This window comes from Microtus ochrogaster, chromosome 8 (assembly GCF_000317375.1).
Source record: "Microtus ochrogaster isolate Prairie Vole_2 chromosome 8, MicOch1.0, whole genome shotgun sequence".
Taxonomy (NCBI): Eukaryota; Metazoa; Chordata; class Mammalia; order Rodentia; family Cricetidae; genus Microtus; species Microtus ochrogaster.
The window spans coordinates 51,013,667-51,027,458 of NC_022015.1; the positions used below are offsets into that span (position 1 = coordinate 51,013,667).

At 43.0% G+C, this 13,792-nt stretch overlaps 1 protein-coding gene across 2 annotated transcripts in view; it reads right to left on the bottom strand.

Annotated features, from left to right (window-relative positions):
• Gda (guanine deaminase) overlaps nt 1-13,792 on the bottom strand; it is a 61,110-nt gene that overhangs the window by 38,727 nt on the left and 8,591 nt on the right. The gene's annotated exons all lie outside the window — the stretch shown is intronic.

Sequence of the window (13,792 nt, forward strand, 5' to 3'; positions counted from 1 at the left end):
GCTTAACTGAAAACATTAATTTCTTTGTTCATTGAGACACACCTTAAAAAATTGTGATCTTGATCAGAAGCAATTCCTAAATTAAAATAATTAGATGATTATAGAGATTTAACTTTTTTAAATGGTTAAATCAATAAACATCTAAAAAAGAGGAATCAGCACTCATCAGAGCCTATACATACTTACGTAAAAAGCCATAAAATTAGAATTTATCAATACTTTTTCAGAAGTGATGTATTATAAACATCATAAGTAAGTAGTGGAATATAACACTTTTATACACATATTTGAAATATATTATGAATAAATGCTTTTGAGCACAATAAAAATAAACAAAGTTTATTCTGGAGAGACGTAAACCAAATGGGGAAACTGAGGCAATTTTGCTACCCCTGTGGAAAACTCATGATCAACAGTGACTTTCTATGATAAGCACACCCTTTGGAGGTGCAAATCCTTATGAAATAATATATTACATAATATGCAACTCCTATACCTGACGCCTTGTGATATTTTGCTAGTACTGTGACCTTTGCCATCAACAGAACCAACTGAATGGCAAATGAACTAATTGCTTATCACCTAATAGACCAGTTAAAAATAACTGGCAATTGATACATATTTTAAACAAATAATTTAAAAGTCAAAAAAACCAGTCAATATTGCTGTAATAAAACTGTTCTTATCCCAATTATTTTGATTTATATGAAAATGGTTTTCAATGCTGATATTTATGAAAATGGAAAATAAGAGAAATTAAGCTGCCCTATAATGTCTGCAACCAGTAATACTCACTGGCCCATTATGTAGTTGGAGAAAAATCTTTTTATTTGCATATAATAAATTACCTTTCAATATATATAATAGACATTTTAAAACTTCCTTGTGTTCCTGGGAAATTTTAAATGTTTCAATTTATGCCCATGAATGGTATAATAATAGATATTCCGTAAGACTTCCCAAAAGAAAATATACTACATTATATTAAAATTGTGTAAGGATTTAGACCAGAATTCATAATTCAGTAGGGAAAGGGGGACAGTGTAGCATTTCAGACCATCAAAAAGGAGAAAGTATATTTGGGACTCTCTATGTCACCTCGGCAAGTCCAGAATTGCTATGTTGATAGGCTGGCCTTGAACTCATGGAGATCTGCCTGCCTCCGTCTCCCATGTGCTCAGATTAAAAGTGTGTGTTATCATATTGCTCCTTTCCCCATCCAGAACATTTTAAAGATTAATATCATGGTTTAATTTGAACAAATACATATTCAAAATTTTCTAGAAATAATGGGTTCTATACATATTTACATTCAACAAATCATCTATTGTACCAGCTTTTAAAAGTTTGAAACGATTAAAATAATGAAGACATATTTAGTGAACAGCAAATTAACCTTTATATAAGGTTAAAGTATCTTTATAAAAATGCACGTATAATGACATTTTTAATAATAATATGTTGTGGGTATAGATATGGGTGTACACATGAACGTGTATGTTGAAAGGATTGTAAATGTATTAATAGTAGCTGTCTCTTTATTGAAAAATTGATGGTCATTTCACTTTCTTCTTCTCACCATAAAGCTAATTCTACTTACAATGCTTAAAAAATGTAAATGCAAACCCCCAATACTAAAATCTAGTCTCCACATGCAGAGCCTACGGCTGCAGAGCTAAAATACATCAGACAGGTGAGGAAAAAAATGGACACGGTGGGGGGAGCATGCTGAGCCGCTTCCCTCACTGCATCAGAGGGGGAAACAGTGGTGTGGGCAGGAACAGTCTCGAAGAAACGGGACAATCTGATGGTGATAAAAATGAATTGGTGCTCGATAAATATCCAGGGTAGACCAAAAAGGACAGCAGGGGAATGCCAGCAATGGAGGTGGGGAAGCGGAAGCAACAAGAGGCACTACCAATAAAGACCAGCTGGCAATGGTATGGGAGCACCAGCTTAGAGAACTTCAATTCACAATCCAAGGCTTCCATTTTTTCTTGCTCTTATTTGCATATTTGTTCATCCAGCACTGTCTGTGGCCCTCTTGTTGAGTAGCAGGGATTGGGAGCCAGCGATTCATAGTGACTATAACACATATGACATTTGGTAGGTTGGGGTAACTAGAATAGTTGAGACTATCAAAAGACTAACACAGGATATGTTCAGTATGTTCAGAAACACCACACACACACCTGTGGAGACCCAGAACAGGCACTAGACAAGAACAGAAGGATCATGCCAGACCATTAACAATCAGGAGTTGTAAGTCATGTTCAGCCTTCAGATTTATTTTAAAGAACTCTCTAAAAAGAAAATCTAGTGAAAAATACAACTGATGCATTCTTTATGGTGAAATGGCCTCCTCACTCCTAGACAGTCAGGGTTCATGATAGCATTCACTTGCTCACTCATTTAAGAGTCTGGCATGGCCCTCAGGCCTTCCACCTTACAGGCCGTGGTCTCTGTCTAGGCAAACTGTCAATCACATACACAAATCATTAAAAACAGTTGGCAGGGGCTTTCTCAGCCAAACCCTTTGTTTTTGAGATGAGGAACCGAAGTTCCTTCTGCTAAGTAAACAAGGCCAAGTGCCTCTTACTTGAAACGAGGGCTGTTTAGGATGAGCAACAGTGATAACGTCAGAAGTACTGAAGCCAAAGGCAGATGAATAGTAACTATCAGTGGTACAAGTCTCTGCAAGACGCAGGCTTCAAACACCAGATGGGAAATCTGGGCAGAACGCTTGTTGCCATGGAGTAGAGTAAACTTCTGGACAACCGTGAAACAGCTCAGCTATACAGCAGAAGGGGGAGGCTTCTGTCTGTATTCATCACACAAACCTGTTCAGGTCGCTGTGGGGGGATGGAAGACCAAACCAAAGGTATTCACTTCAGAGATTTCTGAGGCCCCTGGCAAAGGCACACATTGGTATATTAGCACAATTCAAGTCGAACTGATGAAAGGGAAAATGAGACCGGTTTGAAAAACCAATCAACCTATCAAGGCAGGGTGGGATGAACATTACCAAAAAGTCACCTAAAACTACCATGAAGGGTTTAGACTTTCTGATCCCGTATTCTCTTTGTGAATGGGAGTGCAGAGGAGGCTGTGACCATCCCAGGCACAGAGCTCACACTGGGATATTTGCTGTACAATCCATCTGCCTAGAGATTTGTCTAGACGGTTGTCTGGTCGTCTGGTAATATGAATCAGAGGGGGCAGAAAAAATTTCCCCACCCATCTCTGCTGGAAGCCCCCTTTCCCACCGGGTGCCAGGCCAGCTCCCTGAACCCAAGGCAAGACTGCCCCCCTCAAACCCGGCCTCTGTCTACCCAGCATAACCCCAACCACCCGTCCTCCTTGCCACCCATATCCCAGCCCACACCTCTGCCGGAAGCCTGCTACCCTATCAGAGGCCAGGCCAGTTCCCTCAAAACAGGGAAGCCACCACCCTGTCCTTCACTTCCTGCCCTGCCCTCACCCACCCAGCAACTCCAACTGCCCTTCCTCTCCCCATCCTACCACAGCTCACACCGCTGGCAGAAGACTCTAACACCCAGCAGAAGCCAGGCCAGCATCCTGAACCCCAGAGGACCCCCGACCAGATCAGAGGCCATACACATCACCAGGACACCATCCCCAAAGTAGGGTGGCAACCCCTTGCTGGATTAGAAGCCAACCAGGTCATCAGAGGTCCAGACCCCAACTTGGGTACAATCGGTGTGTGTACCTATAACTTACTCTTAGCCCAGAGAAGTATAACTTGTGTGGATGTCTACATCTCTCAAGAGTTATGGTTCTTAACCTGGGTTGTGGTTCTCAAAGCTGGACTCCTTTCCACTACATGCTAAAATGCCATTTCAGTCACTGTGGCACCATCTACCTACCCAACTCAGACTTAGAAGTCCACCACAGGCTAGGAGTCTAAAGAAACATCTCAGCAGTTCTGAGTATACACTTGCTACTCTTCCAGAATCCCTGTCAGGTGGCTCACAACCACCTGTAACTCCAACTCCAAGGAGATTCAACATCCTCTTCTGGCCTCTGTGAGCATCCACACACATGAGACACACACACACACACACACACACACACACACACAAATCCTGCCCAGCCTTCCTCTATGGACTTCTTGTTCATGTATTTAACATTTACTTTGATATCTTATGTAGTTTTTGTTCTCCCAAGACACCACAAGGCCCAACATTGATTGTGAAATTGATCAGATTGGGGTACCTACTAGATTAATGAAGCATCTCAGTTTGTGTGTGGAGAAGGCATACAACTGTGGGTGCCCCCACATGCGTACACTAGAGGCCAGAGACACACGTTGGGTGTGTTCTTCCATCATCCCCTGCCTTACTGTCTTGGGCCAAAATCTCTCACTGGGCTAGAAACTCACATTATTTTTTTTTTTTTTGGCGAGGCCAGTTGGCCTGTGAACCATGGAGTTCCTCCTATCTCCTCCCCCACTGCTGGGGTGACAGATAGACACAACCCTAGCTAACCTTTTAGGTGTTAGGGATTCACAATTAAGCACTCATGTATGTAGAGAAATTGTGCATGAGGCCTGAGCCGCCGCCCTGGTCCATCTCTGCCTGTCTTCTTATCTAGGAACTGGAAGTCTTACTTGTGAACACAGAAGAATGAAAGAAGACAGCACACAAAGTTCTTAGGACAGCACTCACACATGGCAGGCATCATATAACTCAGAATTTTTGATTTTTTACACACTCAATCTAATATTTCACATTTTCACCAATATCTTCTTCGTATCTGTCTGTTCCAGTAGGTGGAACATTTCATAAGTGTGAAATGCTCATTTCTAGTCATGTCACACTCCCAGGGCCTGATGCAGCCTCAAAAGGTGAGAAATGAACCATAAGGGCTCTGGCTCTGGAAGGTTTTGTAACGTAAAGCTAACGTGCTTAGCATTTATTCTCTGCTTGGCGTCACCAACCTATTGCCTCCCGCTACATGCATTTCAGGATAGGGATGAAAAGAAAAGAGCCCAAACATCAAATCATTTCATAAATGTTTACTTTGTTACTCTTGTATGCTGTATGAATGTTTTACCACAAGGAGGTGGTGCTTACAGAGACCAGAAGAGGCTGTTGGGTGCCTTGAAACTAGAACTACAGACAGTTGTGAGCTGCCATGTTGGTGCTGGGAATTGAACCCTCATCCTCTAGAAGAGCAGCCAATCCTCTTCACTGCTAAGACAGTTTTCCACTTTAAACACACACACACAAAAAAAAAAAAACCCTTACACTTACCTTTAAGTTTTAACGTTATGAGATGTTTCTGACGGGTTTTTGTGACTTGTTTGCGCAACTCTCAAGACTGAGCTTTGTAGATGACTGTTTTTGAAAGACAGGGTCCTAGATGTTTCAAACAAGTGTCACATATAAATAAAAAGGAATGATTGTAAGGTGCATTAAGCAGGAGACTTGGGGGACAGCCCTTTGTTGATCATTTGAAAGGTCAGATGCCATAGTGAGTATAGAGAAGAGCAGAGGGAGAAGAAAGAGGTAAAAGAGATGTCAAAATCTTTGCAAGAAGGATAAAGTAACACCTTGGACTTAGGGCTGATTTACAGTTTAAAAGAGTGAGGGGAGGTGGGAAGAAATGAGAACCAGTTAGACTAAAGAGTCACCAGCCCTACCCTTAACTAGCCTAAGTCCCCAAGGAAAAAGGAGACAGTATGAGCAGGGCAGTGTCAGGAGAGAAAATGGCCACCTTTGTCAGAGCTAATGGAAACGATCAACTCCAGACCACAGAAAGAAGAGGAACACTTCGTTCTATAGAGCGGAATGAGCTGCAGAACGCAAGGCAAAGAGCATAGTCTCCGAAGCAACAATAGAAGTTCAAGAACAGTTGACAATGGTTTTCAAAATGCTCAGGAAAAAAAGAATAGTTGTCCTCTTAGGTTTTTCTCCAGCAGAATTACTTTTCAAGGACAAAAGCACAATAAAAATGTTTTTTTTAGATTTTAAAAGTTAAGGGAGACAGATCTGAGGTTGCAGGAAGGCAAGCGCCTGCCACTTCAGCACTGAAGAGACGCAGGCAGGAGGATGACAAATTCAAGGCCATTTTGGGCTACACAGTGAGTTCCCAGCCAGCTTGATATATATATATATCAAGACCTTGCCTGAGCAAACTAACTAAACAGATTTTAAAGGAATTTTGGAGACCAGCAAGCCTACATGTTTTAATAGGAGCAGCAGGCTGCTTCCCGCCACCCGGCTAGCTTTATATCCGAAATAATTACACGGAAACTGTATTCTTTTAAACACTGCTTGGCCCGTTATATCTAGCCTCTTCTCGGCTAACTCTTGTACCTGGACTAGCCCATTTCTAATAATCTGTGTAGCCCACGAGGTGGCTTACCAGGGAGATTCTAGCCTACATCCATCCTGGGTCGGAGCTTCATCGCGTGTGCCCAGGAGAGGGGAGCATGGCATCTGCTCCAGAGAGCAGAGCTGTCGAGTCTGAGCTCACTTCCTCTTCCTCCGAGCATTCTGTTCTGTTTACTCCACCCACCTATGTTTTAACCTATGAGAGCCAAGTAGTTTCTTTGTTATAATTAACCAATGACCTTCCTCCATCACCTACACATTAAGGGTAGAAGGTGGATTTCAAGTGATCTCCACAAAGTAAGGCATTATGGAAAGACCAGAAGAACGATTAGAGAATCAAAACTGATAAGCTCTAAGTTTGAGGCATGGATATTGAAAATATTATCATCTACAATGTTAATGAATTGGAAAACACCAGACTGGGCTGAAGAAAATGGCATGCATGGAGAACACAGAAGAGTAACAAGGTTGGTCACATCTGCAGGCGTTCACAGACTCTGGTCTCTCGCTCATTCTGCTTTCTGACTGCCTGCCTTCCCAAGCGTGAATCCTCATTGCCTCAGCTTTTTGCTGGTGCTCCCCACTGGTGCTCCCCTGCCTCATAATGCTATTCCCTATCTAACTTTGGCCAGGCAGCAAGTCCTAACTCAGATGTCACCTCGTCTGTGAGGGTCTATCAAAATAACCCTGTCAGGACCAGCTTCTTCTGCTCCATATTTCCTGGCATCTCCTTTATTCTTAGTGGGACACTGTTGTCTGTTAAAGATAATGAGCAGGAAGGTATGAGAGAATAGAGGGTCCTTTATACGTCCAGTGATCCTCAAATACTTAAATTGCTTTAAGGATCAAAATTAAAAATGAATAAGACACAAGATGATTATATTCATCGTTATAATTTATCAGCATGAGTCTTAAAATTATGTATAAAGTATGAATAATGCAAATTATGTATTTGTATATACACAATATACATCCCAATTATGCCTATTTCATTTTAAGGAGGGCATCATGAAAGTCTTAATTGTAGCCATATTCCAGAGTATTTTTAAATTTGTTTAAAAAAAAGTGTGATCCTCAGTGCCCTAATCAACAGTATTCTTCAAATCATTTTTAATTAAAATGTTTGAGGTGGGCAAACCATTTTCATGTGTGCGGCCCCACTTTACCATTCAGTGTCTATCACAGACCATCTGTGTTATCATCGGCCATGCGCACCTCCCAGGAGCTCCCAGGAGACAGTGTGTCTTTATCTTTGTAACCCCGTCACCCACCACAGCCCAGCACACAGTAAGCACTCAATACACAATTACGGATTTGAAGCTCTTGCTGATTTGCTCACAATAGAAGATGATTTCCAAAACTCAGACAAAGGGACAGGCAGAGACCCAACTGAAATGACTGCTCTGATTGCTCATTTCGCCAACTTCTAAGATGTCCCAACTCATGCTCACATAATCCTCTGAGAAGTATGGTCCCTTCTAGAGAGCAGCTATCCCAACTTGTAAGCTGAGAGGGTTTTTTTTTTCTGTGTTATTTAACTTATAAACTCTCCTTTATATACAACTTAACAAAAAAAACCCTGCTATTGGGTTCCGAGAAACCAGTTGGGGTGGAAAGGCAGCAGCCAAGCGTGTGTTCTCCAGGTCTTTCACACCCATTCCTCACTTGTGCAGGTACCGACCGCTTGCATCCTCCTGGAGGGTCACATCCACCAACCAGCATCCTGCTCTAAAATCCCTGTGTATCAATGTCCCCTTCCACGATCTCCAAGACAATTAGCTAACTAGCTCGGCACATTAGTACATGCACGCTCATGCACAGCGGTATTCACTGGTCAAACGCAACACATTTTTCTTGAAGAGAGCAAAGAAATGATCTTTGATGTCTATTGTTCAATATTAACATGAAAATGCATCTTGTTGGTCTGCCTGTTTGTCATATTTTTCTCTTTTCAACCTGCTTGGCTACTGGGGCACAGCTGCACAGACTAACAGAGTTCTGGCACAAGGGTACTTCCTGTCTGTGGAGTTGCTGTGCTTACTAGCTGCACAACTTTTGGGGTTCAGTGTACTTGCTAGTTTTCTGTCAACTTGACACAGACTAGAGTCATCAGAGAGAAGGGAGCCTTCATTGAGAAAATGCCTTTATAAGACCTGGCTATAGGCAAGCCTAGAGGGCATTTTCTTGATTAGTGATTGATGGGCAGAGCCCCGCCCTCTCTGGGTGGTGCCACCTCTGGGCTGGTAGTCCTGGGTGCTATAAGAAAGCAGGCTGAGCAAGCCATGAGGAGCAAGCCAGTAAGCAGCACCCTCCATGGCCTCTATATCAGTTCCTGCCTCCAAGTTCCTGCCCTGCTTGAGTTCCTGTCCTGACTTCCTTTGATGATGAACTGTGATGTGGAAGCATAATAAACTCTTTCCTTCCCAAGTCCTTTGGTCATGGCGTTTCATCACAGTAATGGTAACCCCAACGAGGACAGTTAGGAATGCTGACCGGGAAAGCAAAGGGGGTGGCAGAGTTCCAGCACCCTCTTCAAGACTCATCCTCCAGAGGCCTAGCTTTCTACCATGAGGCACAACTTCTGAAAGGTTCCCCGGACTCCCAACAGTGCCACCAGCTGCAGCCCAGCCTTGACTCTGTGGGTACCTGCCACGCTAATCACAAAGCCATCCCCAGATTCTCTGGAAAAAAAAATCAGTATCTTATACTAGCTTATTTTTACCTGGTGACTAAATCTGAGGAGTGAAGAACTAGCGGAAAAGCTAAACGTGGTCCTGTCTGTTTCTAGATAGCAGAACTCCAAAGGCTCCGTGCCTGTGGTTTTCAGACCATCTTTAAGTCACAGGAAGAAACGTACTCCAATTTGGTTTACGGATCCTGCTTATAAAGTTGGCAGCAACGTACAAAGAAATGATGCTGGCTACCTAGGAGCACACTTCAGAACAGCCAAATTCAGTAAGATCACGATTTCACTTATAAAAGGATAGATTTTTAAAATTTTTATGTGAGGGTTTAGCCTGCACATATAGCTTGTGCATCATAAGCCTGTAGTACTCTCAGGAGGCCAGAAGAGGGCACCAGATCCCCTGGGACTGTATCTAATCCCTTAGAGCTGGGCTGGCAGGTGGTAGCAAGTGTCTGCCATAGGTACTGTGGCCTTAACTCCAGTTCTCTTGAAAAGCAGCAGTGATGTGTATATATATATAATTAAAATTTTTAAATTTTATTTATTTACTTTTCAGACCAATCACAGTTTCCTCTCCCTCCTCTTCTCCCATTCCCTCCCCTCCCATCCACCATACCCCCATCCACTTCTCTATTACTGTTCAGAAAGGGGCAGGTCTCCCCTGGGTGTCAACAAGCATGGTATATCAAGTTGAGGTAAGACTGTTTCTTCCCTTGTATTAAGACCAGGCATGGCTACCCAGAAGAAGAAACAGGTTCCCAAGAGCCAGCCAAAGCTTTAGGAACAGCCCCTGTTCCTATTGTTGGGAGTCCCACAAGAAGACCAAGCTACACAACAGTCACGTATAGAGGGTCTAGGTCAGTCCCATGCAGGCTCCCTGGTTGTTGGTTCAGACTCTACGACCCTATGAGCCAGTTAGTTGTTGCTGTGGATTTCCTTGTGATGTCCTTGACCCCTCTGGCTCCTACAATCCTTCGTCCCTCTTTGGCAGGATTCCCCTAACTCAGCCTAATGTTTGACAGCAAGAATTCTTCTTCACTGAGCCATCATCTCTCCAGCCCTTTCAGCACCCTCCTGAGAGTTACCACACATATGCCTGGGTGCGGTTACACAAGGGCACTTCAACTAGACAGCTAAGGACGGGACACTGACCAGCACACGCCATCAAACAGAATGATAGATTGTCCTCCACGTGGCTCTGTGGGAAAGTCACACCTGTGTGTGACAGGGTAACACTCAGATCATCACATCTAGAGCCTAGGAGCACAAGTGCCAAGACAAACAGAAGGTTAACATGTGTTGGAGGAAGCTGCTCGTTTGTTCCCGGCTGCTCAGCCCTGAAATAATCACATAGAAACTGTATTATTTAAATCACTGCTTGGCCCAATAGCTCTAGTTTCTTATTGGCTAACCCTTCCATGTTTATTTAACCCATCACTATTAATCTGTGCATCACCTGCCAGGGCTCCAATGGCTTCTCTGTGACTCTGCCTTTCTTTCTCCCAGCATTCAACCTAGCTTTCCGTGCCTAATTAAGTTCTGATCTCCTAAAGGTCCAAAACAGATTCTTTATTCATTAACCAATAAAAGTAACGCATAGGCAGAAGGACCTCCCACACCAAGCATGCTCTTGGATGAGTTTTGGCTATGACCAGAAAGGAATCGGGTATTAAAGTTACATCACATGCCCATCAAATTTCAAAAAGTTTGAACAAATGTGCAAAATCTCATTTTGAAGGTTTACTCTCTGCTTGAGGAAAAGAAACTCTCGTAAATATTTGAAATTGAGGCCAAGGCGTGGTGGTATTTTTTTACGCGTCAGATTGGTGTCCCAGACTGAGTAAAGCGTGAAGCTCTAAGGAAGAATGGTGGGGTGGTTGTGGGAGATGTCATGAGTAGAGGAGGGTAAGAAAGATCAGTGGGCGCTGTCAGAACACAATCACAATAATGACATGTGATAAACAACGCCTCCCTGAAAAAAGGCAGAGGCCTTTTACCTCAGGTGCATTTTGTTCCCTAAATTGGTCTTGGATGTGTTTTCGTGCCTCCTGCAATGAGCATTTACACTCAGTTCATGAGATATGTTTATTCTTGTTGGGTGCCAGCACACAGCTATGGAACCCCGACTGGGGAAAGGCTATGCTGAGTGCTGTCCTCTGTGGACCCTGAATCTGGATATGGCCTTCTGCCTTGTTAGCATGCTTTTCCAGATATAATCTTTAGTGTGTGCCAGACAATTGTGTTTAGATTCCTTGAAAAAGTCCTGGGAAAGGGCTACTGTCTTACTATTTCGTATGTGCTTAATGGCATAAATAAACTACATGTTCTTCTGAACTGAAATAGCCTTCCTTGGGTCACGGCTTTCTTTGTTTCATCTACGTGTAAAATTACACAGGAACTGAATAAAGCCATCCACAGCATTAGACTGTAGTCTGGCCCATTCTTTCAGGTCCTCAGGTTTAGCGAACAGATCTGTACAGGTCGGCAAAAGTTGACAAAGGGTGTGGACCAAAATCTGGGAGGTTCAAAGGTATGAAGGAAACCTGCGTTTTCCTTGCTTGGCTTGATCCTTACGTCCCTTCTCCTCTTGTTCTCTCGCCCTCTGCCCAATCACAGGCCACTACTAAAGATCCCAGTCCTGTCTGGATTGCAAGATAGCTTTCCTTATTCGCCTTTCAATCACCGTAAATCTAGCACAAATCCTGGGTTCCTCCTCCTTCCCACGGATTGTTTGGACAGATGGGGGAGGGTAAGGACAGCTGCACAAGCCTCCATTCATGCAGCCAAAGGTTGTGATTTCCTTCTTCATATGAGTCATTGATGCGCTGTTTTGCTCAACTGGATTAAATCATTTTCCAGGTACAGTCATCTCTTGGGAGGGAGGTGTGAGAGGCTAGGGAGGTTGTTTTCGTTTCCAAATGCTTCCCGGAACCAAAGGTTTTTGTTTTGATGCGGTGTTTGTTCTCAGTACTAAGGACAGAACCTAGGGCTCGGAACATGCTAGGCAAGTCCTCTGGCCCCACGCCACATCCTCCCAGCTCTGCAATTCTGAACAACGCAAACATCTAATTCTATCATCTTACTTGGTTTCACTTATTTCATTCTCTTAAAAAAAAATCTCAATTTTATAGGAAAAAATCATTCCTCTTTGATCTTAAGGAGTGAAGTTTTCGGTACTGGGCAATCTGTTTTTTGAAACAAAGAAACTGACTGTATCTAGCATTCCAGTGACACAGAGATACTAAATTCTATTTCTGAGATAAAGTAATAAGATTTTTTTAAACTTTACATTTATAAGTGTTTTGCCTGGATGCATGTACTTGCTCCGCAAGCATGCGGTACTTGTGGATGGCAGAAGCTGGAGGCAGAGCCACAGGAACTGGAGTTACAGGTGGTTATTCACACTCAGCCTCCATGGGTGCCGGGAACCAAACCTGGGTTCCCCTGCAAGAGCAGTAAGTGCCCTTAACTGCTGAGCCATCTCTCAAGCCCTATTATTTAATTTGTAACATGGCTTCAACTAGTTCTGAACTCTGACATTTACGTTTGTCAGTGTTGTGGCATCCACTCAAATATTTGCAAATGGGGAACAGTAGCATTTTAAAACATGTTTTTATCTGTTCTTTGAGGACTTCACACATGCGTATAATGTATTTTGATCATATCCCTGCCCACTGTCCCTTCCAGCTCCTCCAAGACTTCCACCAGGACTCCCTTCCAACTTCATGCTCTCTTTTTTTTACTATTCTTTTCATATATATATAATCCATAGAGTCAAAGGAAAACAAAAAGAAAACAATCTTAAAGGAAAAGATCAAGAAAGAGGTATTGCAGTTCCAAGGACAAGGAACCAAGGGGGGAATGACTGATCAGAGATCTTAGACACCCCTGCAGAATAAATGATGGATCTCTCTGTCAGGAGTTCAATGGAATGGGACCAAGGAGACAAGGTTGAAAGAGAAAAATCAATGTTTCAGTAGGGGAAGTATACCTAGGGTTTGTGTGTGTGTGTGTGTGTGTGTGTGTTCATGTTTATGAGTGAGTGTGTGCACACATGTCACAATGCAGGGATGGGATTGTAGAGGTCAGCTGTCCTGAGGTATCCTTGTCTTCATCCTTGTTTGAAGATGGAGCCTCTTGTTTTCCTGCTGCTTACAGTACATAAGCAAACCCAATGTCCATTCTCCTGGTAGGGACTTGCTGGGATTATAGAACCTTGTACTACTTCTTCATGCTTCTCCTGGGCTCTTAGGATCTAAACTCAGGTCATCAGACTTGGGAGGCACATGCCTAACCTACTGAGCCATTCCCCAGTTCTTCAGGGAGTCTTTTAAACAGACCCAGAGCCATAAGAACTGGGAAGAGGAAATGGATTGGGATTCAAAGAACTTCATCCTGTATCCCCTGGGAGAGCCACAAAGTCTTTGAACTTTTTGTTACCTGCCATGGTACCCAATGGTGATATTAACTTTGAAGTCCAACTTTCATTAAGAAAAGGGTAAGGCTGAGCCGGGATGGAAAATCCATATAACACTGAGGTTGGGATGTGCTGCTTCTGAGGTTGTTAGTATACCAACCAGGTGGCAACAGCTGGCCTCACTATCTGTAGAAGAAGCTGTTAAAAGTATAATATATTTATAGGTAGTGGAATTAAGGAAAGTAATCTTCAATTCTTAGGCTTCACCATAAAACCAAATCCTCTTAAAAATAGCATCATTTCCAATGGATTTAATCCTCATCACACTTT